Genomic DNA, 18982 nt, shown 5'->3' with positions numbered 1-18982 from the left:
TATAATATAACTAGTTTATAAATTAGCTTATGCCAATAACGATATTGAACGGTGTGACATTACATGTCTATTGTCCATGGTATAAATGTCTAGTTTATTTACATATTTTAAAAAGTAATTGTCAATAATGCTGTTCATAGTGGCAAATAAATTTAAGTTCCCACATAATATGTTTATATTTTTTGATTACATCAAAATAATTACAATTGTTATTATTTTTTCTTTAAAATATCCAATTTTATCATTTTTTTTTTTTATTTTATTAGTTAATAAGTTCACTGTATTACAAATGTTATATATTTTTTTAATTTAATTTAATATCTTATTTCACACATTCTTATTCTTTGTTATAGATTTTTCAATGCTGGTTCCTTATATATTAAATAACATCGTAATTCATTTAAAATAGTCCGAACAACATAAAATGCAAATCGCTTAGATGTTTAGAAAGTTCAAAAAACGCATGGATATAAAACATGGATATTTTCAGTAAACGGACAGTTTGTACTATCTATTGTTTGAGTTTCATATCGCGGACACTTAATACGGTGAAAATAAAGAGGTAGAAATCGATCATAGGTAATATTAATATTAATCAATTTTTTTTTTTAATATAACAAACATTATATCTATTACCATGGAAATTTAGTTACATAAAATCATAATAACAGAGTTGATACAGCCACCAGCATTACAAACTTCTGATGTATAATGTATTTGTCACATACATAAATTATATAAAAATACCAAATAAGTACACATAATATAATTAAAGTTTATTTAAATAAGGAAAAGATAAACAAATATTTCATCATGTTAAATAATTTAATTTAATTTTAATTAATTGTTTTTAAACATTGACATATTAAAAATGTATACTTATATTAAATTAAATATAATGAAATACTAAATTATAATTACATACTATTATAATAAATAATACTATTTTAGAATATAAATGAAAGGTAGGTATTTATCGAACAAGTAAATGTATTAATATAATCGTATAGGCCCTAGATAATTTCTGTCAATTTAATATCTAATTATCTTTAATATTTTATTTTATAACGGAAAAAATATAGTTTTATAGGAGTTAGAAAATTGTACAGAATGAATTGTCTACCAAAGTAGTTAAGTACATACTAAATGGAATTTTATCATTTATTATATTGCTGTTCTGCAGATACCTACATACAAATATAATTATTATTCTATGTTAATCTTTGATTTGTAATATTATTTTATTTTTGTAAGTTAGCCCGAAGCATTCTTTTGACCTAAAATGTAAAAAAAATATTTAGGATATAGATATTACGTATTTTCTCCATAATAGGTAATAAATGTATTAAGAATAAAAACTGAAAAGAGAAACAAATAGTTATACATGTTTAAATTTTAAATTTCTAATTTTAATTAAAAATAATAAATTGTATTTTATAAATTAAGTAAGTTTTACTATCTCGACAATATGAGCCGTAATATATCGTTAATTTTTTATTCAAATACTATAATATAATACTATGAAATTGTGTATTATTATCGATTGCAATTCAACTAGTTGTTATAATATATCAACCATAAAATATGAACACTTGATGTTCATTTTAAATTATCAATATTCGAATTAAATTTATTTTTTGAATTTCTGACAATAGTTTACAACTTTATTAGCTTTCACTCTGTTTATACAGGCATATTATGATAATTATGTAACGACTAAACGATTCAGATGCTATTGATTTTTTTGCCCACTCCTAATCATCTTAAGAGTTCCTGTGAATGACCCCTTTATAAAAAATTATCTATTTTTTAAAATAGTGATAGCTTTTTGATTATTAGCGAATCTTGGTTTTTTATTTAAGCAAACTGGTCTTTTGTGGTTACGAAGTCTATCTTTGCTTAAAGTATGTTTGGTCTATTGTAATAGTCATATTAAAACATTTTGCAATAAGTATGAGAGTCATATTATCTTTCCCTTATGCGTTAGTTTTGTAAATAACCAAATTATTTTATCATTTAGATACATAATGACTTCCTAACACTTTGGTTATGATATTGTATATAAACAAGGTACATAAAAAATCATTGCTATCGAAAAATAATTAGACAAATTTAAGCTAAATCATTTTTGATGAATATTTAATTCGATAGTCACACAAACCTATAACTAAGTATCATATTGAATACTCGTATTCCACATATATATTTAAAATATATTATTATAATAGTCAGTAATAATTATACATACACCAAAAATGTATACCCGGTGGTAAAACTTCCGTCACTAAACAATAAAGTAACTCAATTTAATTAGTGTTAAAAGTTATTTATTATTAAATATATACAATTATTATTAGTTATCCGGTACTTAAGTTATGGTACTTAATACCGAATGTCCGAAAAAATATAAGTAAGTATCCATCATATATGCATTTATGATTAAACTAGCTTTTTTTTATATTAACTAAAATAAAATCGTCACTTCAATGTGTAAATTACTGATAACAAATTATTTATAATATTAAATTAAATATTTTTCAATTGATCTGCTGGTAATAAATAATCATTAAATTCTCAACTCTAATTATTTTTTACCATATCACAGTGTGTATATTTTGATAATCATTTTTGTATTAAAATTGTTTACTAACAATATTATTAACCAATATACCATTGATGAAAATTGATATGTTATAATATTGTTTGTTTCGATAACTAAAATATAAATTACTAGTCCCAATATTAAAAATAAATCTAGTTATATATTAGAAAACTGATCCATTATACATATTTTATAAGTTATATTAAATTTCACTATCAAAGTGGGAAAATATAGACAATCGTTCAAGTTCTCTATTCCCCATAAAATATATTTGTACACATGTTAATTCCTCATGAGTGCACGGTAAGTAAAAGTGATCCTACTTCATCAAAGAGCTGATATTGAATTTTAAATGTAGGTTTAACAATTTTTTATTACAATTACATACCTTTGAAAAAATTTGTCATCATAAACATGCTATAATTTGTCACATATACTGAAAAAAAATAATAGCATGTACTACTTTATAATATTTTTTTTTTTTAAGGAGGCCAACTATAAATATTATAATAATTAAAAATATGTAATATGAAATAATATATCTATAACTCTGACATGTTGCATTACTATAATTTAAGTATTATTTACGGTTATTTTGGCATGAAAATACAATGGGATTCAAACGTTCAATGATATGATGTATCATATTTGTATGTTCATAACTTGAAACTTGAGTATACGATTATCGATTAAAAAAATATTCATATTTAATTTTAATTTATGTTGAAATTTTTTAATACCTAGGTATTTTATGATTTTTTTTTTTTTGATAAATAAACACTATTTATCACATTAAGTACATACTCATCTGAAGTTTGTTAGAATTATTTTTCCTAAATAAATGGCAATTAGTCACTGTCTTTTTGGGAGTGTTGAAGACAGTGAGATGATTGTAATTTCTAAGAACCCGGTTTCGATACCTATAATACGGTAATAAATAGTATCATACTTACTTTTATGTGAGTTTGCGTAGTCACAGTTTTCAGATCCTTCCGTGCCTGAAAAATATTATTGATTTTAAACTATCAATGTCTGAACACTTGTTTAAATTAATTATATAAAAGAGCGTAGCTAACATATTGATCATCTAATTATATTGGATATACAAAACTAAGGTTTTGTAGTGTATGAAAAATGTAACAGATTTATTTTTTTAAAAGTATTATTGATAGTATATCAGAATATATGTTTATAAATATGTAGTAAACTATTAAAAGGAAAATAAGTAACTACTTTTTTGTATGCAGTAGGTGTTCAGTGTACCTTATCATTGAGTAAGTTACTGTAAAGTATATGTTAAATTTGAATTCATTGATCACTCATTGCAACTCGAAATACAATCGTGTTTGTATTCAATGGATTCTGTCTGTCTTTAATATTAAGTGCATTTTCGCCATTTTTTAATATATACTATCAGTGATATGGCAGACGTTATAAACGGAATAAATAAACTTAAAATGAATCTAAATATTTCGAAATATCTTTGTGTAAGTATAATAAAATTTTACAATATACATAAAAGTTTCAAATTCTAATGATAATTTTTTTAGATTACAATAAATGACTAAAATTGTTATTATCCGTTTAAATGTCTAATGAATTTTAAATTTATACTTCGAAAATATATATAAAAAAAAAACCTAAAAACCTAACCTACAAACTTTTTAACTACAGTGTACTGATAAAATCTAAAAAATTCAAATGTTTATAAACAGCTTATATTTTTTTAAATTGTATCGTAAAGTATATTATAAAAAAATTAATATGAATAATTTTTAAACGTTTAAAGTATTTGCGATTATCCATTTTTGAATTGAACAAAATAAGAAAATTAATTTTTTCGATTACTTTTTTTTTCATACGAATAAATATTTTTCCCAATTATTTTGCAAAGTACTCGTAATTTTAGATTAAATTCTGAGCGAAGCGACGAATGCGTTGATTTTACAACGATATATTATATTTATGTATATGTATCTGAATGCAAGATAAACATTTAAAAAAATAATAAACTTTTAGGGTAGTTTTGGATAGAAAATTAGATCTAATTTGTAGATTTTAATTTAAATAGGTCAATATTTGAAATTCTCATAATTTTTCAAAATAATTCAAACACAAAAATAGAAAATGAACATTTTTATGCTAAACCAGTTTCTTACAAAATTGATCTATATAACTTAAAAATGAATAACTGTAGAAACTGGAAATTTTAACAATATTTTGACTTTTTAAAATCTATTTATAGCCATAAATCGTTTTTTTTTTTATATCGATTTGAAAATTTACAAAATAGGAGTAAATTGTAGTGATGAATTTTTATTTTTAATAGCTGAGATATGGAAATTTAACACTTTGTTTCTCATAAGTGAGAAAGTGAAAAGTTAGTCATACTAAGACAATAAATTTAAAAACATAAATATTTATATTTTAATTGTATACATTTAGGACGAAACTATATGTTTTAACTATTTTAATTATTTGATTATAATAGCATTTAAAAAATATAAAGACGCATTTTAAATACTATCTATTTAAATCATCAACTTATTCACACTGTTTTCAGTAAAATGGTATTGAATCAAAAGTGAATAACAGTAATATAATGTGGTAATAATCGGTAATGGTATAAATTTATATTATTAAAATAATAAAATAGTAATAATATGACAAATGCAATATTTGTAAATCCATTTAAATCAATCTATTCACTATTGTAATACTTAAAGTAAAATAAATTATTTTAATAACTACATCAACATCATAAAATATACTTAATGATATAGGCTGACAAATCGTTTTCACTTTGGAATCGTTTTTTGTATAAAAAAATAAATAATTAATTTAATTCAAATTTAATACTCCCATTATATCAACCAACTTGAAACTTAACGTATAACAAAGTAGTATCCAAATTGGTAGGCAAGTCTACCTTATTTGGATCTTGAGTAACCGTCATTTTGAATTAATTTGTTCTACTCTTTATAATTTTGACCTCCAGAAAGTACCAACTAAATCTAAAATTTTTATCGTAAACTATTATCGAGGTTGAAACTCTAAGAATTTTTTTCTTCTATAAAAAGTAAATAGATATAGACGATATAGTATAAATTCTAAAACTGAAACCTACTAGTGAATCCATTCGCTTTTAGCATAGCTGTAAAATATTTAAAAAAAACTATATTAATAATAAAGTGAACACAATTCATTTTGAAATTTTTTTATTTTTATTTTTTTCAAACAATTCTATTGTTTTATGTTGAAAAAACAAATTCAAAACCATTAGTTTGTATTTTTGTTTTAAATGAATTTAAAGTGTTTCAAAATGTATTTTTGATTAGATATAATTCACTACAATATTAAATTTAAAATAGAATTACACAGGAATTTATTCTTAGTCAAATTTCTATTTATTTGTTTTTGTCATCTCAAATAGTTAATTATTTGTATTTTTATATTTTTTATATCGTAAAAATGTATGAGTTAAACTCACGTATAATATATATATTTACTCGGTAAATGTGCGATCATCAAATCAAATTTCAAGATTTTGAATTAATTTAAATATGATTAAGGATGGTAAAGGTAAGAACGTTATATATGTTTAAAAGTTAGTGTATTGACAATACTTTAAACGGGGTCTTGATCTTGAATGTTATGAGTAAATAGAATATTACATTTGAAAATGTTAAAATTCACCTAATACAGGAATATTATTAAAAAAACAATATGCTCTTATCTTTAAAATTTAAGTATTAATATTGGTCAATTCACTCTATACTTAAACTATATAAAAAAAAAAACTTTAAATTTAAAATATTATTTTTAATAATATAAATAATCCAAATATGATATACAATAACAGGGCGGAACCCTAATTTTCCGCGGAACACACTTTGGGAAACGCTGCTAAGAGGACTATTGTCATTTTCCTGACATTTTTGGTCAAATCCCTTCTATATAATTTAAAAATTATTAGATACACAACATAAAATATGTTAAGCATACCACAAGAAAGACATTTCTAGGATGTAAAAAGTTTAAACATAATAAAGAAAATATATATTAACGAGTTCATGTGTCCACGCCTCCTCGGATATCATCAAAAGCTATTACTAAATATAATTAATTTATACTAAGTAGAAACTGGTATAAAATATATTTTTAATAACATAATCAACGTTTAAGTGGAATAAAAAATAATGTATAATCAGAATTGTAAGATTAATTTAACTCTTTGATAAATTAGTTAAAATCGTTTAATTATTACTGTAAAATCCCAACAATTATAAAAATATACTTACCAACACAAACTAAAATTTAAAAATAAGTGATTATGAAATAGAATGAACTTTTAATCTAAACTCAAACTTTACATTTTTCAATTAATATTTTAATACAATTTAAGCCATGGATGAAAAATCTATACCAAAATATATATATTATGATGCACAACAATAATTTAATATAATAAGAGTTAATACGAAAAAAAAATTTAAACCAATATGTCGATTAGTAAAAAAAGAAACTAGCAATCACCAATTTTAGTTCATCACCAAGTTTTTGCTATTAATTTTATAATATAATAAGTATACATAATACATTTTTTGACTTTTTGTACTCATAAATTAAATATACCTAATGTTTTATTTGTTTGGTATGTTTAAATTTCAATATGTTATATAATATATAATACAATTAAGTTTATAAAGTCAAAGAGTATCTATGTGATAAAAAATCATATCATTAATGATTTAAAGAGCAAAAATAAAAACTTATGGGGAACCTTGTATTACATTTTCCAGCATTTTGGCAAAGAGAAAATTTACTATTGGCATTTATAGATAATATATAAAATAAATAAATAAATAAAAAAATAACTTTATACTTTAAAAATTATGAAATTTATATTGTTTATAAAATACTAATATGTATTAACATTATATAAAATAAAATTTGAGTATCTACGATAACTTGATTTTGAATTGTAACAAAATAACAAAATAGATTTTTTTTTAAACTTGTTAAATGTATCACTGACATGATGAAAGTCATATTTGTGGAAAACGTAACCCCCCCTCCATCTGGTTCACCTTCAACACCAAAATAAATTAAACGTTTGAAAAAATCTGTATTAATTTTCAAATTTACTTTTGTATTAATTAATACAATGAAATCATTTACACTTACTTTGAATAAATTTATTTTCAATTTTCTTTTTATTATTTTCCGATAAATCTAAATAAAAATGTACCCAAGTTAATAATAGTTTAATTAAAACAGGATTAAAATAGATTATATATTAGGTAGGTACCGAGTTACTATTCAATTTCTACAGTTATATAAATAATTAAATTTGTACTACTGACTACAAAAGTATTTACATAATACATTTAAATTTTAGAATATATTATATTCTATGACGTAGTATTCTATATTATGATTGTATTACGGTATGATAATTAGAGATTTGTAATAAATTGTTAAACCAAGTATCAAATATAAATAATATAATGCAAACGATAAAAAATTTTAATTTCCAAATTTATAAATAAAAGGAAATCTACTACACTTAATTTCAATTTATTTTCTATCCGTTTTTAATAAATCTAGGTAAACTTAAATCCATAATGGTTTAATTAGAATAAGATTAGATGAATATTATAAAATATCGATATTAACTATTAAATGTTATTTTTTTCTCTACTACTGATTACACAATCTTCATACAATGTAACTTTTACAAATGATCATTTCCTTTTTTTTCTATCGTTTTAAATTCTTAATTTAATTTCAGCAAAATTTTCAAAAAAATACTTAATAAACCTGTAAAAAATATAAGCGTACACTTTTTTTTTTATAAAAATCCTTACTATTTTCGAGTAAATCATAACTTTTCTTTTTTTGTTTATAAACCAAAATGTTTTTGGTATTAATTTGCTTTTGTTATGTATTTAAAATTATCACCAACTACAATATATTTAGATCATTGCATTATAATTAAAAAAAACATCAAATAATATACTTCAATAAAATACAGTAAAATATTTATGTTAAAATATTAAAACATGTAATTGTTTACCTTCAATAACTTTTTTATTTTTAATATAAAAATAAGTTTCAGTTTTCACTAAAAAAAAATATGCATCAACGTTGTTTTAATAAAATTAATTTGTTTTTAGACACATTTTTATTGTCATATAAAATATACAGTTTCCTAGCCTTATACAATATTTATTACACTAAAAGATGATTAAATCTAAGTTTATTTTATTGTTTCTTACTTGCGTTTATTTCACACCAATCTGATACATTTAGTATTTTTCTATCTAAAAAAAAAAAAAAAAAATCAATCAGTTCAAATTTTTTATTACCTTTTAGTCGGTTATTTTAATGACTACACTTAACCATCTGATCAGTTAATTAAAAATAATAAAACATTGGAAAGTTCACATTTTAAACAAAATACTTCCTTAAAAAAATACCAACTTAAAATAATTTATTTTATAATGGTAAAGGTGCATTTTATATAATATATTGAAAATATTGAGTAAATCATAATATGTATTTTTTTATACAATATATAAGTTTAAATAAGTAAATTAATAATGCAACTAGTATACAATACCAGTTAACACTTCATTTACGACATTTTCGGTGTTTCCAGTAGTATTGATTGCATTTATACGACTTGGTTTTTTATCTATTAGCGGCGTATTATTTGTATTTATACCTTGAATAAAAATAAAATGTATTGTGTACCTACCATTACATAATTACAATTATATGTACAGGCTACAATATAGTAAGACGGAAGAAATGTGGTAAAACCACTCATAAAATCAACTTAACTTTTGGATTTTTCCACGGAAACGATTTAATAAAAAATTATTTTTACTTTGGTGCTACAACCGTACAAATTTGATAAATATTTTCGGATTTTTTGTAAAAAAAATTACTTATTTACAATGGGAGGAAATGAAATACTTTAGATTATAATAAATAATTTTATATTGATCGCTCTAAAAAATTTGGAAAAGTGGAGTTTTTTGATATTTTTAGTTATTAAATTATTTATGATTAACTATGTGTCTAGATGTGTATTTGATATAATATATATTATACATACTTTTTTTTGTGTGTTCATATAGGTATGCTTTATAAAACTTAATATAATCTAAAAATAAATCAATGTAATATTTAGTAGGTACTTAAACATAGACTTATATTTTATCATTAATTTATATTTTTTGATCTATAGATAAGCTAAAAGTTAAAATTGTATATATCATAAAATATTAGTGTTTACTATAATATTTAAATATATTATATATTTATATTTGCCACTAAAAATGTGTTTGATATTGCTTAACGTTAACTGGTTGTAAATAAGTTAATGTCAGTGCTGCCTTTTACATTTTTATTATTAGTAAGTAATATATATTAGAAACTAATACAATTTATAGTAATAGAAGTCATAATCTATTAAGTAAATGTGTACCTAAATATCGTATTGATCTTTTGTTTTCATGGATGTAAATTACATGGTGGTGTCCATTGTGGTATGCATTTTAGTCAAATTATATCAGTTAATTAATTTCTTATTTATCTATTTGATTCACCAACTATAATCGACTTCGTCCATAATACTACAGTATTTAGTAACAATGACTAACATTTATCATAGAACTGTATGTACAGTAAATTAAAGTAATTATAATTAAAATATTTAAGTTCGTATTAATCTAGTTACCTATGAAAAATTCAAAAAAATAATAAAATAAATAACTCAGGGCCATGGTAGTGGCATGAGCTAAGAAAAAAATTACAGCGGTAGCATGACAGTGTATATAATAATAATATTATTTAGAAGTTGAAGTTGCTCTTTTAAATAATGTAAATGTTGGTTTTTTTTTAATCTGATCTAATCTTAAATATATTATATTTAATTTAATGTAATTTGTTAAATTGTAATTATTAATAATATTAATTTAAAATTGATGAAAAAACATTTAGTTTATGTTCTGGAATCTGCCACCACACTACCACAGTAATTACACAATTTTAGAAAAAGAATCTAATCTTTGGCTTAGACCACTAGAGAATTCAAGGGAGAGGGCTCGGTCCCCCTCTCTTAAAAGTTATAATATTATACTTGTAAAACCTAATATTTAATCCTAAATATTGTGCTTACAAAATTATATGGTATAATGTATAATAATATAAAAAAATTTCCCCCTCCCAAAAAAAAAAAATTGCAAATCCTCTACTACTTTAGATGTAATTGCCTCAGTAATAATAAAGAGGTTGACCTCGTAGTGACAAAGATGATTGAGTAATAATCTTCGAGGAAAAATTTAAAAAAAATATATGGAGATAAAAAATTGGTGATATCACAACAAAAACACTTCATTGAACTCTGCGTAAAAAACATATAAATAAAAAAAACAGATCTTTAAGCACTATAAAGATGTGATGTCATAAATAAATGCTAAGTAAGTTAAATAAAAACACACTTATTTTGTTTCAATAATTTATTTTTTTGGCAAGAAATTATGTACTTTATATGACATGCCACACAAAATAAAGTGAACAAAAAAAAAAAAAAACAAAAGGCACCAAAAGTTGATTAGAACTTGAAAATATATTTTAATGGACATTTCTATTCAAAATAATATATCACAAAGTAAATAAATTATTGAAACAAAACAAGTGTATTTTAATTAAATTTATTTAGTATTTATTAATGACATCACGTCATCTTTATAGTGCTTAGACTGTTTTTTTTTACTTATACGTTTTTTATACGGAGTGTGATGAAGTGTTTTTGTTGTGATGCGATTATAACGAACTTGTTAAAATATTTAAAAGACAAAATACATATTATAATTAAAATTATTTAAAATAATGTATTATCAAAAAACAGATTTTTGAAGGTCACTAAAATCATTTAAAACATTGTATAACACTGACATATTTAAAATTTTAATGAAAATGAAAATTAATAAATATAATTAATACTTACTGTGTTCTGAATACAAGAAAATGTAATTATTTACACCATATTCAACTATAAAATAATATAAATAATATTTGCATTACTTTACACTATTTGATAATATACAATCATACAGATACGATATAGTAGTACACATCAATATTTCATGATAAAGTAGTAATAAAGGCTACATTATATTATAACTTAGAAAATGATAAGCTAAAATTTGTAATTAATTCACTAATTATAAATTATAGGTACTCGTTATAAACAAACAAGAAGAGGTAATAACATTTTTTTGTACTTGTATAATCTAAATTATAATTTAATAACTATCTTTATACCTATTAAAATATTAAATAATTTATGGATATTTTATTATAATATTAAAATAAATTGTAATACTTACAAGTATACCCATTCCTATTCAATTCAGCTGAAAATAAGTTATAACTCTAATTTTAAGTACAATAATATTTAAAACTTAATTATATGTGCAGCTTTTGCAAATAATTAATATCATTATATCACATTTTAACAAACGGTATAGAATAATATTAAAAAATATTATTATAACAGTCGATAAAATAGTTCAATAATTTTAAAGTGATTAAAATATTAAAAATCTTCAAATTATAAAGTGCGAAATAAATTTACTGTATTATTTTAAACGATCAAATGATAATAAAATAATAAATGCTTCGAAAAACTGGTTTGATAATTTTAAATACTATTGTCAGAAATGTATTTAAGGGGCTTGGGCCCCGAGCAGTACATTTTTAGAGGTAGTAAATTTTGAATTTTGGAGAGCATTTTGATATAATACAGTACCTAAGTTTTTCTTACTTGGGGCGCAAAATTCTATTATACGTCTCTGACTATTGTACATAAATTGTTTAGGCACATATAGTATAAAATACATAATTGTATAAATAACTTACTTGTACAATCTATAATAAAATATATTAAATAATACAATTATTACAATATTATTATTCAAAATAATTGAGTATACAATTTAAGTATTATAAAATAAAAAAATAAAAATTATTTGCTTTATTTTAAAATTTTATAAAATATATACGTAAATTCTATAATACCAAAAAGTAAAATTGAATGAAACCCCGAAGATATTAGGTGGGTTACCCTGTCACCCCTATATTCGAATTTTTTATTTTTTTTTTTAACCATTAATTGTACTATAATTTGTACCTACTAGTAACACTAAGTTTGGAATTTATACCTAAATATTTGTTGCAAAAATATAATTTTTTTTCCTTTAATATATACAAATATTAATAACATAAAATCTTTGTTATAGCTTTTCTTATCGTTTATTTAAATTAAAACCTAAAATGTGTAGGTACAATGTTTTTATTTTTATTTTGTGTATAACAGTAGTTCGAAATTATTCTTCTGGCTGGTTTTTATATTGCTGTACATTTTCTTTTAAATCATTATATACCTCCCACCTATCATTAGACCTAAATGAGTATGCCGTATAATGTCCGCTTGTCACTCTCAGTCCAGGTCTATTGCCACTTGTAAACACCACTGCACCTCTAAGAAAATATGTTTGGCCGTTACCCCAGCACCACAATAACTAAACAATGTATTTTATAAAAAAAAGTTTTTCTATTAATTGTACTATAATTTGTATCGCTTAGCACAATCATTTTCAGAATTGGTACCTAAATATTTCCACAAGAAAAACGCTGGTATGACGGAGTACATCACTTCAGGTCTACAATAACTAAATTCTGTAATTTGTAAACATATTTATTTTTTATTAATTGTAATTTAATTTGTACCCAGCATTAGGTAGGTTACATAATATGAGTCACATTTACTTTATGACTTTTGTCATTGTAGACGACAATGCTATTTTTATATTTCTGTAACAATTAAAATATAAGTACTGACACGTATTTCTATTATTACTTTTGGAAATTATTCGATCATTGATTTTCGTTGTTTTATTTTTAAATTGTATATGGATTATATTAAGGAAATAAATTTTGATACTATTGTATATTACTAATTTTATTTCATTTGCTTCCCGTTCTTCATCGAATATGCGTGAAAAACATGGTAGAATTCCGGCTGTAGCCAGTCATCTAATTGACGATGAAATATTAAACCATAAAAATCGAATACTTGGTGATTTACAAATAAATGAATCAGATTGGAAATGTAAGTCAAAAATAATATTATATATTGTATATTAAATGTATATATTATGATTATTGATTATTATATTGTTCTTTTATTTATATTTTATATTCATACATTTTGTTAATACGTTCTGTATTCCTTTTATATATTTATGGATAATTTTGTATTGACTTTTTAGTATCACATATTTAACTATTGTTTTTACTTTTTAACTTGCGTTGATTTCTAAAATATGAGATTATTATACATTATTTACTATATAGTATATACCAACATATTTATATATTTATAGTGTTATACATAATATGAATAATATTGAAGTTAAATTAACATATCGAATATACAATATTAGCATTAATGTCGTATTAGCTACAATCGTCAGTCTGTATGTATCAACTGTATTACAGTATGTTTAAGAATATGTGGAAATTAGTCAGGATAGGTTTCATACACTACCAGTGTATAATATTGATTCGAAAATATAAATTAACATAATATTATACCTATGCATATTATTATAACCATTAGTCATTATTGTGTGTAAGAATATTATTTGTAAGTGATAGTCAGTTATTTTTACCAAAATACTACCTAGCACATGAACTCTTATACCTTACCTACCTATACTTTATGATATATTATATTATTTTTTTGTTAACAATATAATTTAAGTGATAAATTATATATAAATAAAAATAATAAAACACAAGTATATGAAGTATATAATAATATGTAATCTAAACAGTAGGTATACTGTGTTGGTATATGTACCTACAGGTATGTATATTATTGTATGTGTATTGGTTAATATTACATTAATTATATCACTTTGTTAATTTGATATCTAAATGGACACCACTCAAAAAATCTAAATTTCCCAGAATAAAGCAACTGTTTGTGAGATGAATGACAGTTTGAGTGAACTGCAAATCAATGGACGAAGCTAAAAAAATTTTGGAAGCTATTTTTAAAATAGCTTTGAATAAATATGATGGTCCACTTTTAGTACCGACGGTACTCATTTAAGTCTAACAATAGGTGGGAGGTTTATGATGATTTAAAAGAAAATGTACAGCAATATAAAAACCAAAAGAATAATTTCGAGCTACTGTTATACACAAAATAAAAATGAAATTATTGTACCTACACATTTTAGATTTTAATTTAAATAAACGATAACAAAAGCTATAACAAAGATTTTATGTTATTAATATTTGTATATATTAAAGAAAAAAAATTGATATTTTTGCAACAAATATTTAAGTATAAATTCCAAACTTAGTGTTACTAGTAGGTACAAATTATAGTACAATTAATGAAAAAAAATTTTTTATAAAATGCATTATTTAGTTCTTGTGATGCTTGGGTAACGTTACCCTGGCACCACAGCGGAAAAATTGGTTTTTCTGGTGGAAATATTTAGGTACCAATTTGAAAACTGTTGGTACAAATTATAGTACAATTAATGGTTAAAAAAAAATAAAAAATTCGAATATAGGGGTGCCAGGGTAACCCGTCTGAAGATATTCGCTTTTATATTATGATGTTAAACAAATATATTGTTTGTAAATTATATAATTAATAATCACCGGATAAATCATGGGTCGAAATAATAATGTTAAAATTTAATTTATATACAGTTTCAGTACAAGATACATCAATTTTACATCGAATAAAATCAATATCATTAATTGATATGACATTTAATAAATTTATTAAATAATTTGAAAGAATAGAATTAATAACAGACAATACTTCTCTAGATGCGAGGCTACTTTTACAACAAATTCAAGATAAATAATCCTACCATAATGTTTAATAATGAGTCATAAAAATTACCACTCCATTGATCAACGTCGTTGTCGGTAGAACTATCTCAGTTGTGAAGAGTATCAAAAACCATTTTATGAAATATTTATGAAAGCAAACAAATATATAATACTCTTTGTATATATTTATATTATTTTTAGATTTATAAAGATAAACAAATTTTATTTTTATTTTATTTTATTACATTTTGAAAGACGGACCTAGCTACCAGGTAATGTGCAGAAAACAGAGATTTGAATCGCATAACGAATTTTGACATTTTATAGACTAGTTTTTAAGTATTTACTAATATTTTATCACGTCGCATTAAAATATGCTTGTTACAAAGAACGAATATCATAGTGACCATCGTACGTCTGCTACGTCGATTTTATATTATATACCGAGCCTGTGTAAAGCCCGTATAAAGTATTCATACTGAATTGTACTTCCAAACTACTTAATCGAAATGGTATTATATGACAATCATTACATATCGAAGAATAGCTTTGATATTACTATTTAAGTAATATATACCTATTATTTAATTTAATATTTTACAAAAACAAAAAAATAAATATTTTAATGAATCAAAAAAAAAAGTTATCTATTTATGAAAATATATTACAGTATATATTTTAAATAACTATCATTGAGTCTATGTTTTACTTAGAGCAATAGTAAGTTGTTGAGCTAAAATAACTCGTACAAATTATAGGTGTATTTTTGAGTATTATAAAATATGTTACAAATCAAAATTTGTAAATTTATGTTTTTTTTTTTTATCCATATAGCTGATAAATATATAATACGTATATAAAACTTTAAAAAAATTATAAAAAATCTATTTTTTTTCAAATTGTACAAAGACAATTATAATATTCTGCATTTATCTTTAATGTGTGTTGCATATATAATTATAATCTCATTATTATTTCTAGATCATAATAATATTAATTAAAAAGAATATATTAACCCATTTTAACATGAACAGTGAATATATAATTTAAAAATATTAATTTTGAACTCTTTATTTATTTTTTTTAAATTTCCAAACGCTTTTTTTATGGATAAATACTTTAAAAATTTAAACTGTTTTTTAAATTGAAACATAAACCCATCTAAAATATTTTAAAATATTTATCAATCCTAAAGTGCAACATTATCTTTAATAATACAGTCTAATATTATATGTTCTTTTATCTAGCGACTAGCACATATTTATATACATAGGGAACAATTACTTTGCTATAATTATTTACATATATATTGAAACTAATGAATAATAATTATTATATTTATTATTTATACATTTATAGGTATACCTAGATTACTTTTTTCACTTTTTCCGGTATCTCCAGTAGTCGGTTTATCTAGGAAAAAACATAATATGAAAGTTATTAGAACATTATATATTAATGTTATATCAACAATTTAGCTTATAATAATGCTATTAGCGTTGTCTTTATTTTTGTATTAGAATATGTTATATATAAAATTATTATTATCTAATATTATGAATGATTTATGTGTTAGACTAGAAATACTCAGCGAATATTGAACGATAAATTATTATTTTCATTAGTCGATTTTTTCATCAAGCTAATACCTACCTTTATTGTGCACTGTATCTAAGATATTGGCGTAACGTGTAAATAATTAATTTCATTAAAATATGTTGCGATAATAAATAAATTTGATTTTGAAATTATTGAAATAAATAATAATAACCCAGTCTAAATTGTTTTAAATTCGAGTAAATGGTATCTTAACAACATACAACATAGGTACATATTATTTACTACAATATGGCCAAAGTAAAGCTTATAGTTATACATTGTATTGTTATTTGTTAATAACACACTAATACATAGGTATTTTTCAGTTTAAATATGAAACATATGAAAATAAAATATTATCATGATCTGATAGAGTCCTACTAAGTACTAGGTATAAATTTTAAAAGTACATAGGTACTTAGGTCATAGATTAAATTTAATCTATTCTTATGTATACGTTAGTATATTATGGTAACTTATTGATTTGTTAATTTTATAATTTTATATACCTGCGAAAATGGTACACCAATCATTTATAGCCAATAACTTAACTAGAATTAAAGACAAATAAATTCAAATATCATAAATCATTTTAAGCAAATATTCAATGGCATTTATAATATGCTATTTCCAATATTAAATGTTATTAAAATAATATACAATTCTACATATATAATTATTTTATCATGTTTAAAATATTTTATGTTCTTATAACGTATTTTGACCTTCCTGAAGAGTATCTACTATGCATTATCATAATTACAACAGTATTTTTACAGGATCTCAGAATCATTCCTGGTTAGGATTTAGGTTACACGCAGACCGGACTATAGGTGCAGAATAAAAACTTTCTGTTTAAGTTATCGTATCCCTTAATAAATTTCGAATATTGTAATATCGTTTCCCAATTAATTTTAGGAGCTAATTGATATCAGCTTGCTATCTCTGGATACTTAAAACCATTAGGGGAGAGAATTTGATAGACGAAACTTTTCCCAGAGGAGATATATCTTTCGAAGGGCGAAAAGCTGGGTGATTATTAAAGGCGGATGAGTGGAAGGAGAATTGGCAAATGCTCTACCGTTAGAATGGAAAGACTACTGACAAATGCAATACGTAGCAAATTTGGTGCTTCTATGTAGAGAATAGTGAAAATGGGCACAGGTACTAGGCATAGGAGGAGCAGTGCTGACAATGGTGACCTGGCATAAAAAAAATGTCAAATTAATTGGTCAATAAGTAATTTTTAGGTTAATCCAGTTAATAACATTAAATGTTTATCCAAAAATGTCTCAAATATCGCTTGTAAAAGTCCAAACTACAAAAATTAACCGAGGTTTGATCAAACTATTTTATATTCCCGGTGTTTCATTCGTACTATTACCGTAACATACACATAAATAATACTAGTTACACTATAAAATGGAATTTTCACCGTAAGATTATTGAATTATATCATTGTTAATTCTATTTTGACTGTTATATTTATGGTTTAGGTAGCATGTTTTTAAAAAAATGCTCTTTATTCATTAATATTAAATTTATTTATTTTTTGTCTTTTATTAAAATACATACATGTATATAAATTTTGTAGGAAGTCACATTCGTAGCGGAATGCATAATCTATAGGAAATAATTATACATTAATTATTATATGATTCTCTATTTTTCGATTTTAAGTGGATGGATCTGATCAATAGACATATTAATAATTGTACAATGATGCGTGTTTTGTGTATTATGTTTTCAATATAATTTGAAAAACTAATAATATAAGTATAGCGGGAAAAATATTATATTTACACAACACATTCTATAGAGTATAGACAACAACCACAGAGA

At 22.6% G+C, this 18982-nt stretch overlaps 1 long non-coding RNA gene across 1 annotated transcript; it reads right to left on the bottom strand.

Annotated features, from left to right (window-relative positions):
- Nucleotides 1–12013: 12013 nt before the first annotated feature.
- Nucleotides 12014–18743, bottom strand: LOC113555035. Its single transcript, XR_003405326.1, has 5 exons — nt 18716–18743; nt 17650–17691; nt 16907–16954; nt 12539–12547; nt 12014–12033 (listed from the first exon to the last, which is right to left on the bottom strand). It is a non-coding gene; the product is annotated as an uncharacterized LOC113555035 (long non-coding RNA).
- Between the last annotated feature and the right edge of the window lie 239 nt (nt 18744–18982).

Source organism: Rhopalosiphum maidis, chromosome 2 (assembly GCF_003676215.2).
Source record: "Rhopalosiphum maidis isolate BTI-1 chromosome 2, ASM367621v3, whole genome shotgun sequence".
NCBI classification, from domain to species: Eukaryota; Metazoa; Arthropoda; class Insecta; order Hemiptera; family Aphididae; genus Rhopalosiphum; species Rhopalosiphum maidis.
This window is presented reverse-complemented; position numbering and strand designations above follow the sequence as displayed.